Source organism: Cupressus sempervirens, chromosome 2 (genome assembly GCF_028749045.1).
Source record: "Cupressus sempervirens isolate cs-2001-9-10 chromosome 2, ASM2874904v1, whole genome shotgun sequence".
NCBI classification, from domain to species: domain Eukaryota; kingdom Viridiplantae; phylum Streptophyta; class Pinopsida; order Cupressales; family Cupressaceae; genus Cupressus; species Cupressus sempervirens.
Window position 1 is genome coordinate 280,537,604 of NC_143119.1, and position 20,044 is coordinate 280,557,647.

Sequence of the window (20,044 nt, forward strand, 5' to 3'; positions counted from 1 at the left end):
ACATTGCCTATATAATGATCAAGTGTTTTACACTAATATACAAAAAATAAGATTGCCTTAAGGGTCAACACAATGTATCTTAGGTTTTTTTATCTTAATTCTTCTAATCTTTAGCCCCTTACAATTTTTGAAAGGACAATAATTTTTTTTAATCACCTTTTCATTTGAAGTTAGACCATAATGTAGCAAGTGTCTCTTTATTTCTTTCTTTGCTTGTATTATCTGACATGATCTAATGGCCATGATAAAATTAAATCAAGCTATCAAAATTTAGTATATAACTATCACAAACTACAAAAAATTATTGCATAAGTAGAAAAATCATCTTAGACCTAGTTATATATGGAACTTGAAATATTAGTTATTAAATAATGTTTTGGTATAATATACCAAATTAAAATACTTGAACATAGAAAAATTGCAAAATGAACTAAAAATATTGAAAATTCAATACAATAACATAGTATCTTGGATGTAAACTAGAAACCACCTTGGAAAATGATAATTTTTATTCCTTTTGATACAATAAGGCCAGTCATATGTGTTTTTAGTTCATTTAGACCAAACTAGGTGAGTGTGGTAGACCAACATAGGAATGTGGTTAATCAAACTAGCTGAATTGGTCAAACAAGTTGAAATTGGTCAAACTATTTGAATGTGGTAAAACAACATAAGAATGATGTTCTTAAGTTATTTGAGTCATGTGGGATCATCCATGAAGCTATAAGAGTCATTATAATGGCATTATGTTAAAATGCCTGAAATTGCAAAATGTTCATTTCCAAAATATTTCAAATTTATTTCAATCTCTACTAGCCTTTGAATGAAGAAAAAAATTCAAGAATTACCATATATTCATTGACAAGGCTCAAGAAAATAACCTTAGTAAAAAATCCTCTCAAGTTATGTGAGACGTGAGGGTATGAAGTGGAGATATAGTGCACGAGGCTTGATTATTGAAGGTTATTTAGAAGGTACAAGGGAAGTTTTGAGCAGATAGGGCATGATCATTTTTAAGAGAGGATGTTACCACATGAATATTTGTATGAAATTATTGAACATGATATTAGTTATACTAAACATACACTGCTATCAAACAATCATATCAACACATACAATTAGATTTGAAGGGAGTCATGTAAACTAAGAGTTGTTTGAAATTTCAAATATATCATAGTGGGAAGCATTCAATATCCTATTAGAGAATATGGGAATTTCCATCAAAGGATGTAGATATAGAAGTAGAAGAAGACATGTATCATTAGGAGTGATGCTAAGGCTAAGTTGTAGTAGTAGGGCATCATGAGTAGTCCTAGAAGAAAACCTAGATATAAGATTTTTCTTTTTACCAATTGACTATGAGGTTTTTAAATTTTCTTAATAAAAGTTTCTCAAATACAATGAAATTGATCATTTGATGAATGATTTTTGTTTAAATCTCATGGAATGATCTAACATGACTTGTACAATGAAAAAATAATATATAATATGTAGAGAAAAATATGTCTAAAGGTGATCACCGTATAACAACACCAAAATTACTGAAATTGGGTGCAAATGTATAGTAGTAGGAGATTTGATTGAAGGAAGGTATGGTTTTATGTTTAGATAAGTTGTATAAAGATAATCAAAACAGTTGAATTATTTTAATTCAATAAAGATAATAATTTCGTGTTGAATCTATGTAGGATAATCTAGTCGCATAATCTAAAATTGAGGAGTCTATGTTAAGGCACACTCATGAAGATCTTCGTAAACAAGTTGAAGGATTGTAGATGGATTACTTTACAAAGCTTCAAGATCTTCCTTAATTTCCTTAATTCCTTTTATTTATCTAGTTGTTTTCAAACAAATAAGCACATTTAATTTAATATGTGTAGGTTGACAAAAGATAAATATTTTAGAATTTTAACTAGCCTGAAAGGAAAGTTGATGCATTGAGAGAGACATCCTTTGGATGCCATTATTTGAAGAAGTTAGAGACCAAATTCATCACATATATGAAGATGATCTAAGTTAGCCTTGTGACATGGCTTTGCTGAATTGAAAATGTTATCCCATAATCATTTGGAGCATATGTTTCACAATTATACTTGTTAGAAGATAATACCCATCTAAAATATTAAGTTTCTACACCCACACAATCTTGAAGAGGATTTCCTATTTCTTGATTTTTCCTCTACAATGTACCAATCCTGTAATTTGTTGATTATTTGAATCTTATAGCTTTATAAATATAGATAGCAAGATGTACATTAAAATTTTTCACATCATAGAATTCATGCTTACTAATTAATTATAATTAAATCATTGCTCTATAGTTGTTCTATCTAGGTTTGGAATAATTGAATTGATCTCTACTTACCTCTTTTTGAAGATTGAGCAAAGTGTTTATAGCCTTATGCTATTGAGGAATACAACAATGACATAATACAAAGAGTTTTAGCTACCATGCGATTGGATGCTAGATATTGGAATTGTTAGAAAGGTACTTATTGAAACTTGGGATAATGTATTGAAACTATGTTCATTTCACATACTAGCACTAATTCATTTTGGATTATTAAAATTAATAATGATCTTATCACAGTGTGATGACTAATTCTTATTAATTCTTAGGGATATGTATTTCACAATTTCCATATATTAAGTCTTTGGGATCATCATTCTTAATAATTGGTGTTGTAATGGGAACTTTATAAGGCTCTAATAATATGTTTCATTTATGGTATATACTATTTACTCTTATTAAGACAAGCATTTAATATCCTTATTATCAAATTCAATTCATCCAAATCAATCTTCTCTACTCTAAGCATTGGATCAATAATTGTCATTATAATTTGCATGTCTTGGCTCAATCTATACTCTTCACTCCACTTTGCAAGGGTCTCAAAATCTCACATATCTTTGTGACCTATTATTACGTATAATAGAACCACCCCAAATCCATACACATCACTCTTTATAATATGTTTCCCTATTCTAATCTATTGTGGATCAATGTATCAACACATACTATTAACTACTATTGGTACAACTTGGCTATCTCTATGTCCTAGTTTTAGTACAAGTTGGCTATCTCTATGTCCATAAAATTATTGTACAATGAAGGATTCAACTTCAATATATTAGTTTTTCAGCTCATGTTATGAATATTATTAATAAAATCATACTAAATGTTGATGAGTCAACATATAATAAAGGTGTAGAAGAGAATCTAAGAAGTTTGACAAGTTCACAACTATTGTTATTGTCATTAAGGATACTAAAAATGTGACAAAATTATCCATAGATGAATCATTTGAATCACTATTGTTATGAGCATTGGGTGAAAAAATAAATAAATAATTATTTCAAGACAAATAAGACATTTGACAGAGAGATTCAGATAAAATAGTAGAAAAAGCCTCAAAGAGAAGGAAAAAATAACCTTTGATCTCAAAAGAAAGAGAAACCAAAGTTACAATGCTAGAGTACAATATTAAAATTTTAGTGAATTTGTATGATAAAGCTTAAAAACTTCATAAAAACAATATAATCTACTTCATACCACAAAAAAAAGATATTTTAAGAAACCTTAGTTATACTCAAAGACACAACCAAATGTGTGTACTGAGTAAGTGTGTGTCAGCTTTGAAGTCAAAATAAAATGGAGTCCATGGTAGATTTTGTGGTTAGGGTGTTTTTTAGTGGTGAATATTCATAATTTTTTGAATTTTATAATTTTTTTGCTAGTAATTTGACTAATAATTTAAGATTTAATGCAACCTAAATTGCCACATTTTTATTAAATTTAGTTCTAAAATATTTAAAATTGCTCAATAATATATTTTATTAAAAAATTGAAACTCAAAGATTCATCACAATATTTGATACATGATTAGATTTGATTCACCTAAATATTATATATTATCAAAGAAATTAAAATTAATTCACCAAAAATTATCATAATTATTAGTTACTTTAGGCATATATTACCAATATTTAGTTTTCACTATTGATTCAAAATATAATGTAATTATCCTCATAATTTCCATGAGATAAAACATGTTCAATTTTGATTCATAATATTCCATGATGATTAGCGAACTTCCTATTACTGTTGAGATTCACCAATATTTTCTACTCAAAATTTATGTTTCCAAAATAATTGTCAATGTAAATAATATTTAAAATTTAAAAATTGAGAGATTCGCTAATAAGAATAATTTAGTTTTTCAAAATAATGAAAGATTTGACAATAATTTATATCTTTTTTCTGGAAGGGGATTTCTTAAAGTTTACCCTATTTGTGGTTGAAAGTAAGATGTAGGTTTGGAATTTGTGGCTAGAAGTCAAACTAATCCAAGGATTATCCAAAACACTGCATGGGCAATATCTTTCTAAATGTTGGAAGATCACATTTCTAATTTCTTTCTTGTAGTAGGACCTATTTACGTAGACCCTTGATAAAGAACCCTTGGTTAGTCTTGTTATTTCAAATCAAGGAGGTCATGATTATATTTATCTTTTTTTACAAATATGATCACAAAATATGTAGGTATTTGATGAGGATCAATCTTTGTATGTATACTAGAGCTTCTAGGTAACTATGATGAAATCCTTGGAGGAGGAAAATTGTATGAGAAAAGAAAATAATTTTTATTTATTTCCTAATGCATTCTACTTTGGATATAATTGTAACTAAAATATTCCTTACAATTTAATTTTCTTCTCCAATTGACACTATATAGATTGTAGATTCTTATCTTGCACCAAAATTATTTTTGGAGGTGAGGTTTCAAGTTTGTGGGTATGAATCCTAACACAATAAAAGTTCATGAACTAATCCCATTCCTTCATTCGTTGACTGGCTTTCCTAGAGATGATAGTAGGTTGGATGCACTTGATTGGTGGGAGGCCATGAGACTCTTCATTTATTAATGGGAGGATTTGGTTTTTCTAGAAGTACTAGAACCAACTATTAGACCAATTATAGAGTTTTAATCACAAGAATTTCAACATTTATTAACCCTAACTTACATAACTAAGTAATAAATAAGCATTTTTCTTTGACCAAATTCTATTGTGTTGCATAAGTTGAATCATTGACATACTTGTAATAACATCCTTACAAAAATGCACTATAGGCTTGCAACATATCAACACCCCCCTCTTGCTTCAATGTGTGGCACTAATGCAAATTAATAGGTGTATTGATGGAGATGGGCACTAGTTTTCTAGTTGCTTTCCCTAATTAGAAAGGTATATGACTTTCATGGCATAAAATAAATGTATATGACATTCATGGCATCAAATAGGTATATGAATTTCACAACATTAGTAAAAATTATGTTGTGATTTCTATTTTTTCCTTAAATAGCCCACATTTTTCATAATTTTGATGGATACCTAATTTACTATTTTTTATTGGAATTTTGACAACCACAAAGAGATCTTGTTGGAATTCTGACAAACATGGGCAAACATCCCCCCAAAAACAAAAAAATATAAGTTGTGTCTTTGTCATCAAAAATTGGGTTGAAATGTACTAGTAGTTGTATGGGTTAAAAATTAAGAATAGGATGGAGGGTTTAGTGTGAGGGGGGTTTATAGGTTATTTAGGGAGAATGGTGAATAGTCAGGAGCTATGAGTTAGAGAGAGTTTAGGGGAGGAAGGGGGAAAGAGAGAGAGGAAGGGGATGAAGTGGGTGAAAGAGAGTGATTAATGGAGAAATATTTATTGGTGGAGAGAGAAGGGGATAAGATGGTGAGAGAGAGAATATGGGATAGGAAGAGGGAAAGGGGATAGGATGGAGAGAGTGAGAGAAATAGGAGAGAGAGAGAGAGAGAGAGAGAGAGAGAGAGAGAGAGAGAGAGAGAGAGAGAGAGAGAGAGAGAGAGAGAGAGAGAGAGAAGGTTGTAAGGCATATGCTCCATTTGGCACTAAAATCATGTTAGATAACCAAGAGTGAGGAGGAGGGGATGAATTAGTTATAAAATGGAGAGAGTGAGAAAAATAGGAGTAGGGGATTGGGAGAGAGAGAGAGAGAGAGAGAGAGAGAGAGAGAGAGAGAGAGAGAGAGAGAGAGAGAGAGAGAGAGAGAGAGAGTTGTAAGGCATATGCCCCATTTGGAACCAAAATCATGTTAGATAATTGAGAGGGAGGAGGAGGGGACGAATTAGTTATATCCTTTTATCCTACAAACCTTTGAAACACTTTAGTACCAATCCAAACTTTATAATCTTTCATATCAATAACTTGGTAGCCATATTCAACTTCTCAAATCATACTTGTAACAAATTTACTTTAAACTATTATCTCATTGTTCTTTACATATATTGAGTATCATATTAATTACTAATCTTATACCGAGTTGCAATATTAAACAAATAAAATGAAAATAAGTATTGAAACACATAAGCATTCACACATTTGACACATATTTAATATGGAAACCTTGTAAAGGGAAACCATTTGGGAACTAGCAAACCAAATATTTTACTCTTCTAAATTGAGCTTTATTATGAACCAATCTTGTTAAAGGTTACATGCACATTTTTTGTCTGACATAGTTAGAGGATTTTATCCAAAGATCATCTATACCTTATCACTCCTTGTTATTTCTAAAGAGGGGCTTGCTCTAAAGGACTTCCAAACATAACTAATTGATGCTATCATATAGGATTTCAAAGATTTGTTGTGTTCACTCAATTAAGTGATTTTCTCTGCTATAATGGTAAGAAAGTAACAATCTAGTGATCTTAGCACTACCTTTCTTGTTCACATCTATACTTTACTCAACCTTTTCCTTTTGAGCTCTTACTAGCTGATTGACACATTTGAATTCTCACTTAATACTTCTTCTTTCTTGATCTTGGCACTTCTATTATTCTAGGTTCACCTTATATCTTCTTCTTCCTTCAGTTTGCATAGTAAAAAATAATCAATATGTCATCATCAACTCATCTAAAACCAAAAATAGTCTTGATCATCTCCTTAAATAGGTGACTTTTCCATTCCAGACTCTTCCAAATTTTGCTTCTTAATCACAATTGTAGATCTCAAATTCAATGAATTTAGTCACTTGGAAAATAGTTACACCTTGAACTATGTTCTCATATCTTCATTCTACTAAATCACCTTCATCATATCTTAATTGCATTTCTTCACCTATAGATCTGATAACTAACTTTGACTTTATCCTTGAGCTCCTCAAATATTCTTAATTTTCATGAAATATCAACCTCATATTTATCTTTTCTTAACTTGTTCTTTCTATTTAGGTTTGGTGAACACTACAACTTACTCAGGCAATACATCACTTAACTAACACTAAAATTTCTTGGTTGACACTTAACTTATACAATTCTTTTCTTGGAACTCCATGAAAACTATAGTAGCTCGATTAATACCATGTTCCTTCTTTCACTATGTTAGTTTAATCAGTGTGACTTGAACATACATGATCTTCAATACTAATCACATCAATAGATGATTGTAAAAAAATAAGACCAATATTATACTGTCATAGTCCAACTCATTCAAGTACCCATTGAATACCATACTTATTATCTCTTTCATCATCATACTTTCTTCAAATCCTCTTGATCAAGAAAATGATCTGGTACTCTACTGAATTAACATAATGTCTAACCAACTAAGGCTTGATATCAATGGAAACATAACAGATTATATGAATCTTTTAAATATAATAATAATATTATTAGTTGGGGCAAACAAAACATGCCAAAAAAACCTTCTAAATGTGGCAATAAAAATCCAATAGGCCATGATAGGTAAATTATGATAATCAAGACATTTAAGTATAAGTTATATACTCTTCCTTTCATATACTAAAGGTACATTTTATGTATATAGTTCAAGATGTTTTAGAAAAGTTTTAGCTTTATAGGAGTTATGATAAAGATTTTGGATTTTAATAGATTTTAGGAAACTTCAAATTTAGCTAAATTTCAAGAATCAACACATTGTTTTCAACATGATTCTGAATGGACTATTGATTATAACCTTAAGCCTTTTACTTGTACATATTTTTTGAGAATTTTTTCTCATTATATTCATTATAACTCTCTCTCTCTCTCTCTCTCTCTCTCTCTCTCTCTCTCTCTCTCTCTCTCTCTGTCTCTCTCTCTCTCCCTACCTCCCTCCCTCCCTCTCCCTCCCTCTCATGTCATTTATGCCTCCTAACTATCATCTATCTCTACCTTATGTCTCACCTTCTTCCTTTCTACTCTTCTCTTAGCTCGTACTAACATTTCTCTCTCCCTTAAATAACCTCTTTGATGCTCTTCCATCCCTCTTTTCACCATATTGGCCCCTAATTTACCTCTATTTCTACCATATTCCTCTCACCCTCTTCCCCTTATCTCACTATCACTCTCACATATATCTCCCCTCAACAACCTCTTTTACTCTCTTCCCACCCTCCGCTATATCATCCCCTAATATATATATATATATATATATATATATATATATCTTACTTCCCCCTCCCCCACATTAATTATCCTCTACCAATCTCTACCCTCCATCCTCTCACCATTTGTACCACAAATTTTTGGGGATAGAGAGTGAGAGAGGAAGAGAGAGGGAGATCAATAGAGAGAGGGAGGTAGAGAGAGAGTACACTAATCATTGTAGGACACATTAGGATCCCGTAGAACCCATCAGGACCATTTAGGACCATTTGGGCACATTAGAATCTCCTAGAACCCCTTAGAAAACCTTAATCATTGTAGGCCACATGAATGGGGTCAAATGTACCCTAATATTTCTTAATACATTTTATTAGGTTCTAAGTGGTCCTAAGATCCCTTAGGACCCATTAAAACCCCTTATAACCCATTAGGACCCCTTATAACACATTAATAATCATATAACATGCTTTAGAGCTATAAATCCTAAGTGTTCCTAATAACCCTTAAGACCCATTAAGACCCATTAGGACACACCAAGACCATTAGGACCCCTTAGAACACATTAGTCATTGTAGGAAGGGAATACTTTAGGGTTCTATTATGTTTGAATGTGCCCTAGTATTTCCTAAGGGGTTGTAATGGGTCCCAAGTAGTCCTAAAACACCTTAGGAAAAATGAGGATCCCTTAGGAAACATTAGAACCCATTAGGACATATTAGAATCCATTGGGAACCCTTAGAACAAATTAACCATTATATGACACACTAATATGTCCTAATGTGTTATAAGGGATCCTAATGGATCCTAGTGATTTTTAAGTGATCCTAGGATTTCTTAGGATCTATTAGGACAACTTACAAATCATTAGGATACATTGAAGAACATTATAATACATTAGGACACATTATAACTCATTAGGACCCCTTCTAGAACACATCAACCATCATAGGACTCACTAATGGGTTCTAATTTTTCCTAATGTATCATAATGGGTTCCAATTCAATGTAGGACCCATTATAACCCCTTAAGATGCATTAGGAACCATTAGGAAACATTAGAAATCATTAATATCCCTTACAAAAAGAATTGATCATTAGACACACTAATGATTCAATATGTCCTAAAGTGTCCCAAGGGGCCCTAAGTGCTCCTAGGAACCCTTAAAACCCATTAGAACACATCTAGATCCATTGGGACCTCTTAGAACACAATGATCACAATAGGACACAGTATAGGGCTCTAATTTTTCCTAAGGGATTGTTTTTGTTATATGGAGGTTAATCAAACCTAGAGGTTAATGTTTCCCCAATTTTATTAGTGCAATTTTCTCTCAAATTTTTCTATGAGAGTTTAGGGGAAACACTACATGTTGTAATATAGGGAAAGCTTAAGGGGAAGTGTTCCAAGAGGGAAACAATGATTTTATTATTGTTATAGATTTTGAGAGGTATTTTTTTCTTGGACTTTTACCATCTTAAATTGGAAGCACTTTACATTTATGACCCTTTATCTCCTTGTTAATATATTTTCATTATAGACTTGCACTTAGAGCAGACACCTTTCCTTTATGTTTCTCTCTTCTAACTAGGTTGAGTTAGGCCCTAACTTATCCTCCTTGATTTACTTATTTTCCCTTATTCTAGGACTGGGGAAAGCTTGAATTTCTGCGCATCCTCCTCATTTTAGGTCTTTTCTTTTATATTCTAGTCTCAATTTCTCATTTCCCAATGGACATTACACCTAGACCTTCTATAGTCCTAGGATCCTAAGCTATCTCCCTAAGAATCTAAAATCTTAGGGTATAAGTCAACTTGGATAATCTATACTAGTATAGGTCAACCAAATTAACCTATACATGTACAATTTAGGCTCACCAACCTATACTCCTAGTGTTGTAACTCTTGGACTTTTTTTCTATTTCAAATTTTGAGTGGTTTCCAACCCATTGTAGTCAGCTTCTATGGGGGTAATCATGGAAATCAACTATGAAAACACATCAAAGGTCCCATTTTAAATGAATTGAAGAAAGGCATGAGCATACATGATAACTCTAATCTAACATAGAGAAATTACAAGGTGGAAGGAAAGTGCTACATCTAATTCATTCATTTCTTAAGTGACATTTTTATCTACATTCTTTAATTTAAGTATTCAAAGACTACAAGGGGATCATAAATATTGGTAGATTAATTTATCCTTGGGCGATCAGTATGTTTTTTATGCTATGTTTAGATCTTATCTTTGTCTTCATATCTTGCACACATTTACACTTACATGCTAGGGTTTAACTTGTAAAGTAGATTCTTATCACTTTCTAGCTCTTTACATTGTATATTTTTAATCTAGGATTCACAAGCACAATGTACATGCATAAAAATATCTCTAATGACATCTCATGAAGGTAGACATCACCAAAATGGGATGTTGTCGAGGGAAAATACCCATGTAGCCTCCCACACACAAAAAATTGTAGCTTATCAAAATTTCAACTTCAAATCTAAAAACTTCTTGCCAAGGGCTTTTGGAAAAATACGGATCAACTTTGTTATAGTGCCTTCTGAACATGTCCAACATTTCATAAAACTACCAATAGGTTTTCTTTTGGTCAACATGTACCTAGAGTCAAAGGAACAAATGAATTTCTAGGTTTTCTATTATGATTGCACATCTACAATTGGATCCTCAGTCATTGTTATAGACTATCACTTTTTCAAGAAAAAGTTTGTTTTCCCTCATTCCTTTTTGAGATAAGTCATATTACTTCTTTTATTTGGTATCTTATATCTAATTCCATATTCCACTTGGGCTGCATATGTGCATAGGTTTGAGGTTTCTAGGAAAATTGTCAATCCAATTTAATTAAATCACATATTGAATCTTAAGGTTAATGATTATCACATGAAAGAGGACTTTCTTGCATACTTCCTTAAAGAGATTTAGGTTTATTATTGGCATCTCTTGATCCTATTTGGGATTTTCCAATATAACTTATATTGCATTGGGAGTTATGTTTGGAATCCCCTCTTTCTCTTGTATTCAATAGCTTAGGGTGAAAGTGTTTGACTAGTCTTATATATTCTCATTGAACTTTTTAGTGTCGTTTCTCCCTTGAACATTTTGGCAAACCCTACATAAACCCTCTTTTATTTGATCTTGGTAGTTATATCTTTCTTTTACATGCATTACATTTATGTTTGTGTAGATAGATTTCATGAACAAAAAAATAAAAAAATGGTTAATTCTTTGTTGTATTTTAATTTCATTTCTCTTAATAAGAAAATACAATAAAAATTTGTATTTATTTTTATTTTGAGTAATTTAGTTTAGTTCACAAGAGGTGTGATTTCTTTTGTGATTATCTTGATGAAACACTTATTAGGAAAGTTCATGTTGTGTTTGTTAATAAAGTTGTAGATGTAAAAACTGAGGTCCTAACACACCCCATTCCTCCACCATCTTCCTCTAAATCTTTTCAGGCCAACTTTAATGACAGGATTTTTTCATAGATTTCTTTGTGTTAGAATATTTGTAACATTAAGCTCATTAAACTTCTTATATTTTCTAAGCCTCTTGTAACCCTAAAAGGATTTCCTCCTCAACAACCACTCATTACTCTTAAGGCATACCCTCAAAACAATGAACCTCTCATAGTTCTTAAAGGAAATCTTGAATCCACTACAATGGTTTGTACTTATTGAACATATAATAATCCTCAACCTACTATTTTGGTTTCTCCTACTTTTGTACCCTCTTCTCAACCAATTCTTTCTCAAGCACAATATTTTCTTAGTTCCTTAGGAAAGGAGTTTGACCTTCTTGAGAATTTTCATGCTATTCCTACTAAGATCTCCTTGTGTGTACTTCCAACTTCTAGTACTTATTATGAGGCTTTATAAAAGGTTCTATCTAAACTTTATTTTACACCTCCTTATCAAGATAACACCAATTTATTTTTGGATTGTATGCATACCATACTTTTTCCTTCTCAAAACATATTCACTCCAGAAGACTTATCTCTTGAAGAGGTGTAAACTCAATATGATTCCCTTGTGGTTGTTGTTCTCATTAATGGAAATATCATTCCTAGAGCCTTCATTGGTAATGGATTAGGTTTGAATGTGTATAGTTTAGAAATTTTGAAGGTACTTAAGGTTGACTTGTCCACTATTAAGCCTACTAATATTTTTATCCTTGGCTTTCGTAACATTTCTAAGAATACTTTTGGGAATCATAATTTTTCCTATCAAGGTGGGTCTATATATCCTAGATGATAACCCTAATAGTTTTCCAAATACAAAGTCCACAAAAACATCAAAACATAGTGAAGATAAATTATATTCTAACATTGAAGCTATAAACCAATTGGATGAAGGACCTTCTTTTTCTATTATATCTTAAGATGATAGAGGTACCTTAAATTTATCTTCTACTTTAATTTGTGAATAATGGGTTTCTAATATTTCTTTTATGAATCTTGAAGATGAACTTAGAAATACTTTTTTTTTACAACATCTTTACTCCTCTTTTAGGAAAATTGAGTAATAGATTTGTTGCTGCTTCATCTAATAAAACCATTGAAATAATTTAACCTAATTATTATGGCATGCCTATAAATATTCTTTAAATAGTTTAGATATTGCTTCTCACTATGTTCACGATTATAATTTACTCATAAAGCATGGTTTTGATGGTCAAGGTTGTGGGAAATTTGAGAAAGCAATGTATACCCCCCAAAGAACTGAAGGGAATGAATGTACTTAAATTTTGGGGTTCAATCCTTATAAAAAAATCACACTTTTAGTGGTCTTCTTAAGCTTGTGAATTTTCATCTTGTCATTTTGGACCAAAACTGTGATAGTTATGTTCTTTTGGGTTTATGATGATTTTCATTTTTTCATAACAATAAGAGAAAACCATATTGTTTTAACACTAATGAATATTTTGGAGTGATCTTGAATTGCATTTTTATATCGCTTCAGCCATGGAAGACACTCAAAAGGAAATTTCTTAATCCTTGATTTTGTGGATGTTCAAGTTGACTCTAATGACCTCAAGAAGATTATTGAAATTAGTAAGTACTTATATGAGAAAATACATACATAACTTAATAAGCTTCTTCATGAATTTTTGGATTTCTTTACTTGGGAATATTCTAACATGCCTAACATCAATCCTAAAATTGTTAATCATAACATCGTTCTTGTTCCTAGTGTTAAACCCATTAAGAAAAAGATTCATAAAATGAAACCCAACATAATTAAGGATAAAATTGAAAATCTTTTCAATGATGATTTTATATGTCCTCTAGATTATTCCCCTTGGATTTCTAACATTGTGGGTATTTCAAAGGGTGAAAATAAAATAAGGATGTGTATGGACTTTCATGACTAACAAAGATATTGTTGAAGGATGATTCCCCCTCTTTAAAATTAATATGATTGTAGATTATATGGTGAGGCATGTGTTTCTATATTTCATGGATTGATTTTTACGGTATAATCAGATTTTCATTCCTCCTTATGACCAATACAGGACCACATTTATTACTTCTTGGGGAACCTTTTTCTAGGTTGTTGTTCCCATTGGGTTAATAAATGTGGGTTCCACTTATTAACACACTATAATATTGATCTTCTATGATTACATTCATAAGATTCTTAAAGATTATATTCTTGTCAAATCCGTTTAGCAAAATGAACATGTTTAGAAACATATTTGAGAGGATATTTATTTACATCTATTGGAAAGGATGTCAAGCCATTCAGAACATGTAAAATAGAAAAGATCAAAATCATGATGAAAACTAAAGTTCCAAAGATGGAAAGAAAGAGAAAGAAAATGATAAAGACCCTTGAAGGTACATTATGTTAGGCACCATTGCAAATTGCACAAGGAAAAGGTGAAGATTTGAGAAGGGATGAAGAAGATGATGATAAGGAAGGAGAAGGCAGTGAAGAAGAAGAAAAAATAATAGAAGGTAAAGGAAAGGAATTAATGGTTGTTGATTCACAAGACACTAGAGTCAAGAGAATTTTTATTACTGAGCTCAATATAAAGAAAAGTTTAAAGAAGTCTACCATAGAATTGATGCCTACACCACCAAGGATGACAAGACAAAGAGCTAGGGTAACTAGAACTATAGTTTCCAAACATTAAAAGAAAGTATCTATCAAGATAACCAAGCCATCTCAAATGAAGAGATCTATAAATAAGAGGGCAACCTCTAAGGTAGCAAAGTCAAGAAAACAAATGAAGAAACCAAGGAGAAGGATCGTTGTCAAAAAGGATGATGAAGAAGAGGAAGCAAAGAGGACCGAGTCAAATGAATTGAGTGAATTTAGGTATGTTACACACAAGAAGCCACAATACCTAGATTTGGTATTTAATAATATAAGGAGTAGCGCCAATCTATCAGGTTTTCATTTCTTAAAATATGATGCACTAAGTAATGTTAACAAAAGTAAAGAAGAAGAAGCAATTTTAGTTTTGACGGTTAATTTCAAATACATAGCTATAGAATTAGGAACGATGATTCTAGAGGAGCTATAAAATAAAATTGATGCAAAATTTAAATTGGCACTAGTGACTTAAAGATGAGTAAGGAAATCCTCATTGCTCAAACTATATCTAAACTAATAAAGCAACAATTTTTTTAAGCCATGAAAAATCATACAAATAGATTTTTACTAAAAAGAAGAGCATATATATTATTTAATAATAGAGTACAAGAGATAGTTCAAGATAAAAACATGACATGAAAGAATATTTAGGGCTTAATGCTTAGTGATGAAGTGACCAAGGATGAGAAAAAGTAGGAGGTGGGAGAAGTAGAACTATATAAAAAAGAGGATATCTATGATGATGTTATGTAATGAGTTGATACAATTCATAAGATGGCTTGAGATAGTGAGAAGAAAAATTAAATAATCACCATAGAGGATGAACCTATAGAAGATCAACCAAAATATGGGAATGATGAAAAGGAAGAATGAGAGAAGACGATGATGACCAAGCTAAAACAAAAGGAGAAAGATCCAACACAAAAGTTAACAAGATAAGGGTTGATGAACATGAATCATGTGTTAGTACAAGTGAAAGAATATCCTAAGATTGACACATAGTTAACTTCTAAATTTATTGAACAATTTCTTTTCTTGTTTGTTAGTTTGAATCTAGTTGAGAGACAAGTACATGCAAATGTGAGTATTTTGGCTAGTGAAGGTGAAAGTGTACAAGGACCTAAATAGATTTTTTTAAAATGGAAATAAGGGAAGTACAAGTATTAAGTTGAATGGAGAGAAGAAGGAAGAGATCTTACATGTTCAAGTAGATCAGTCTACTATAGATGTGACATCAAGTGCCTCGAGAGCTAGGACCTTAGATTGAGGGAGCAAAGGAGGTTGCACAACTGAGTTCAACAAGTGACCTCATTTCCACTAATGAGAAGAATAAGGACAATGGACCTAAAAATTAGGAGATAACCACTATATAGGAACAACCTAATGTGGATCAAAGGATAGATAGATCTAAGGAGTTATAGAGACTAGGTGTATAAATTTTCACTAAAGGTCTACAATTATCTATGTCAAGCACTAATACCCTAGATTCAAAGGGGAAGAAATCCAAGAAAAGAAAATTGAAATCTCCTAGAGGACAACAAGGAAGACTAGTGACATTTTATGAAGTGATTGTGATTCCAAATTGGGACACAAATAACTTAACTTGTAATCAAAATAAGAAACTTCATGAGTTTTTAGCTAGGAAGATCACACAAGAAGAGATGAGAAGAGAAAAATAATAGAATGCACAAGCTCCAAATGAACAATTGGTTCAAATAGTGGAGAGACTAAATAATCCATCTATTGACACAAATGAGAAACTATTGCAATGGTCTAAAAGAAAGTTTGAGAAAAAAGGCCATGGAGAAGATTGAAATAGAGATTTCTATCAAGCCTTTCAAAACTTGTAGATAATTTTGAGAAAGTAATTCAGAATGTACATATATTGTTTATAAATTAATGTGATGTTTATTTCTTCACAAATTAAATAAGAGCACAAATAGAAAATAATGAATCTGATTTATAGTATAGTGCAAATAAACTAAACATGGATGCAAGTTCTAGTTCAGTTCATTTTCACAAGTTGAGATTTTGGCAAGGAAGATAGTTGGAATTGATGACAAAAGATGGTAGAATAAGATAAAAGCTCATATCAATTCAAGTGATGTTGACATCTCATTTAGAGGTTATGAAAATGCATTTAAAGAATGCTAAGGAGTTAGTTTAAAGAGATTTGAATATTGGGATAGCATATTAACAATGATTTTCCATATTCATAAATCATTTTTGGACAAGTATGGTTTAACCCATGATAATAATCCACAAAAACTGTGATAAAAACAAGGGGGAAATATGTATGATCAAGTACAAGGGGAATTAAAGTTAGAACTATAACATGCACATAGTTTCCAAGCTAAGTTAGGGTATGGAGCACATCCTAATGAGGATTTTTTGTAGATTTTTAAGTTTTAAAGTTTTGTTAAGTATGAAATGTTGACCATGATAAGTCTGTTTGCAACTAATTCCAAATGGGGATATTGTTCACCCTAAAGGCAATAGTAGTATTTTTTATTGGTGCAAAACACTTAGTCATTATCTTGGCAATGTTGATTGGTCATTATCAAGTGTATATAACTAGTTCTTGCTAAGTGCTAGTTATTTTTGAGTACACATAAGAGTCATTGAATAGTTTGGTTAATTCTAATTGATTTAGGATACAATGAATGTCAAGAAAGACAGAGTAACTTCCAGTAAAAGCCAAGTAGAGTTAAGCCAAGGAACATCATGAATAACATGCATGACCAAGCATTAGAGACTATTGTTGTTGAGTAAGATAGTTTTTGTTTATGAGTTTTTAATGAAACAAAATCTTATGTAAATGATTTTTGTTGAGTTGGAAGTTTGTTTTAAAAATGGGGTTAATCAAGGAGACCAGTATGTGTGTAGTTATATATCATTAATCCCTATGAATGAAAATCCACCAATTAGAAAATTAGAAGGATCAAGAAGAAAAAGGGATGATTCTAGATCATAGATCATGATATAGAAGCTTCTTTGAATTACTATTTAAGGAGAGCATTAAGACCTATTTTAAAAGAAGTTGTGAATTAGAAGTTTGGATTCTAATTTTATGCTGAATCAGTGAGGTAAAAGATAGAGGTGACTGAGAAATGAAATGAAAATTCATTGAAGATCAATCATAAAGAGGTGATACTACAGTGGATAGAGGAGATTTTTCATCAACATTGAAGTGAAAACCAAAGGATTGGGTACTAATACATTCTAACAAGCATTGCGGGTAAATCTCTTAACAGATTAGTCCTAACAGGTCTTTGTAAATCTCCTAATAGAGTACTCACTTAGTTGTGATGTAAAATCCTCAAATCAAGGTAGAACTAATAGTCTTGTAGGCTCTTAAAAGGGTAGACCCTTCACATGGTAGATCATTAGAAGTGATTAAATTTTGTAGCCTTAATAGGCACACTTTATTGATGCAATAGTGAAGATCTTTATAGGTGTCATCCCCACCATAGTTTTACCTTCACCTTGAAGCGTTTCTACATAACAAATATTTGTGTGAATTTTGTGTTTGTGATTTTATTCATGCAATTAGTTGTTATATTTGATATTAAATTTTAGTGAATGTTTGATTTAGTATAAGGATAATGTTTAAAAAATGTTTATGATGGAGATATTATGTATGGTTTGTGAAGTGTTAGAGTTTTATAGATCTTTGATTCATCGGTTTCCCATCCCCACCCCCTCTCAATATCTTACTTTCCCTATTAGATTTCCAACATATTTTAGTGACACTAGTCACATTGAAGGGAGAAATTATCATCATCCATTGGTAAGTTGTTCATTATATCATTTTAACAATTTATAGAGATAATAAATCTCTTGACGATGCAATCATGATTATGGTTTATTTATGTTTATCATTTTTTTATAAAGGTTGACCTCCTTAGGGAACATGATATGGACCACTAAGGCACATGATATGGACCGCCACAACATACAGAATATGGTTTTAGAAGTAGGGGAACATAGAGGTGTGAGTATCAAAGTTTAAGATAATGTTTCCATGGAAGATGATGATCATGTACCAGAAAACACTTTTAAAGATGATGGTAAAAATGTATTGATTCATGATACATTTGGTACTAGAATAGGTGATCATGATGATAACAATGACCCTAATGTTCATGATATACCTCTAATTGAGAAGGTAGACATGACCCTTTATGAAGGATCCCAAAAAACTCTTCTCTCTATTGTATTTTTGTTGCTAAACTTGAAGGTTGTGAATGGTTTATCCAACATAACAATATCACATATGTTAAGGTATTGTCATATATGTCATTATATTTAATAAAGGGTGAATCATGTATCATTAATATTATTTATATGAACAAATTATATTCTTTTTAGTACATTAATAGGTGATTTTTTATTGTCATCATCAAATATTCTACCTCACTCTTTTCGAGAATTATCTACCATTATAAAAGATATTAAAATGGAGTATCAAGAAATAGAAGCCTATTCCAATGATCATATTATATACATGAATTTGGAAAATAATTCTCTAAATCTCAGATGAGTAGATATCAAACATATCAAATAACAAAAAATGTGCCTCACAAGGTTTTTTGTTATATTCCCATTATTCCACATATGAAATTATTATTCATGTACAATGGTTTGGCTCAATTTATAGATTACCATGAACATAATAGAATTCAAGATGACATTATTAAAATTCATGTGGATGATTTAACATTTATCAACGTAGAGGAAAAGTGGTCGCACTTTAAAGAAGATCCTCATAATCTTAAGCTTTCATTTGCAATGGATAATTTCAATCAATTTGGAGAGATGAGATCTATTTACTCAGTGTGGCCTATTTTTGTTATCAACAATAAAACCCTCTATTGATTTTGATAAAGAAGGAACACATCATGTTGGCAATGATTTTTCTAGGTATTTTTTTAATTTAATATTCTTTGATTAAGAAGTTAGGTTCTGACGGACCTATGAACCCTATACAAAATATCCTAAAGGATAAACATTATGCCATAAGAAAAAATAGGATAGAAAAGAGATAGAGCTAGTAGTAAAATAAATCCAACAACAAAAAAGAAAACATCTTGACCACTTAATAAAAAATACAAAATAAATAGAGAAAGCAATAACAACACTAGGAATTAACCCATTTTCTTCAATAGCTTTATTTTTTGCTCCTCAAGTTGGTTTATCTTCTCAACAACCTCCTTAATATAACTAATGTCTAAAGTCATATCCATGACCATCTTCTTGGTATTTTCTCTAGTCTTTCTCTCATCCCTCTCTTTGTTCTCAATAGAAGAACCTTGAACCTTAGGAATGACAACAATGTAGAATTTTCTAGTTTTCTTATCAAAAAATTAATGTGCTCATTGGAAGGCTTAAGAATCTTATAACTTTGATTAGAAATGTTTTTCAAATAATTCTCAATTCCATTAACCCTTTTGTCTAATCCCAACTCCTTTTCTTCCATCCTATAGAAGGCCTCAATTTC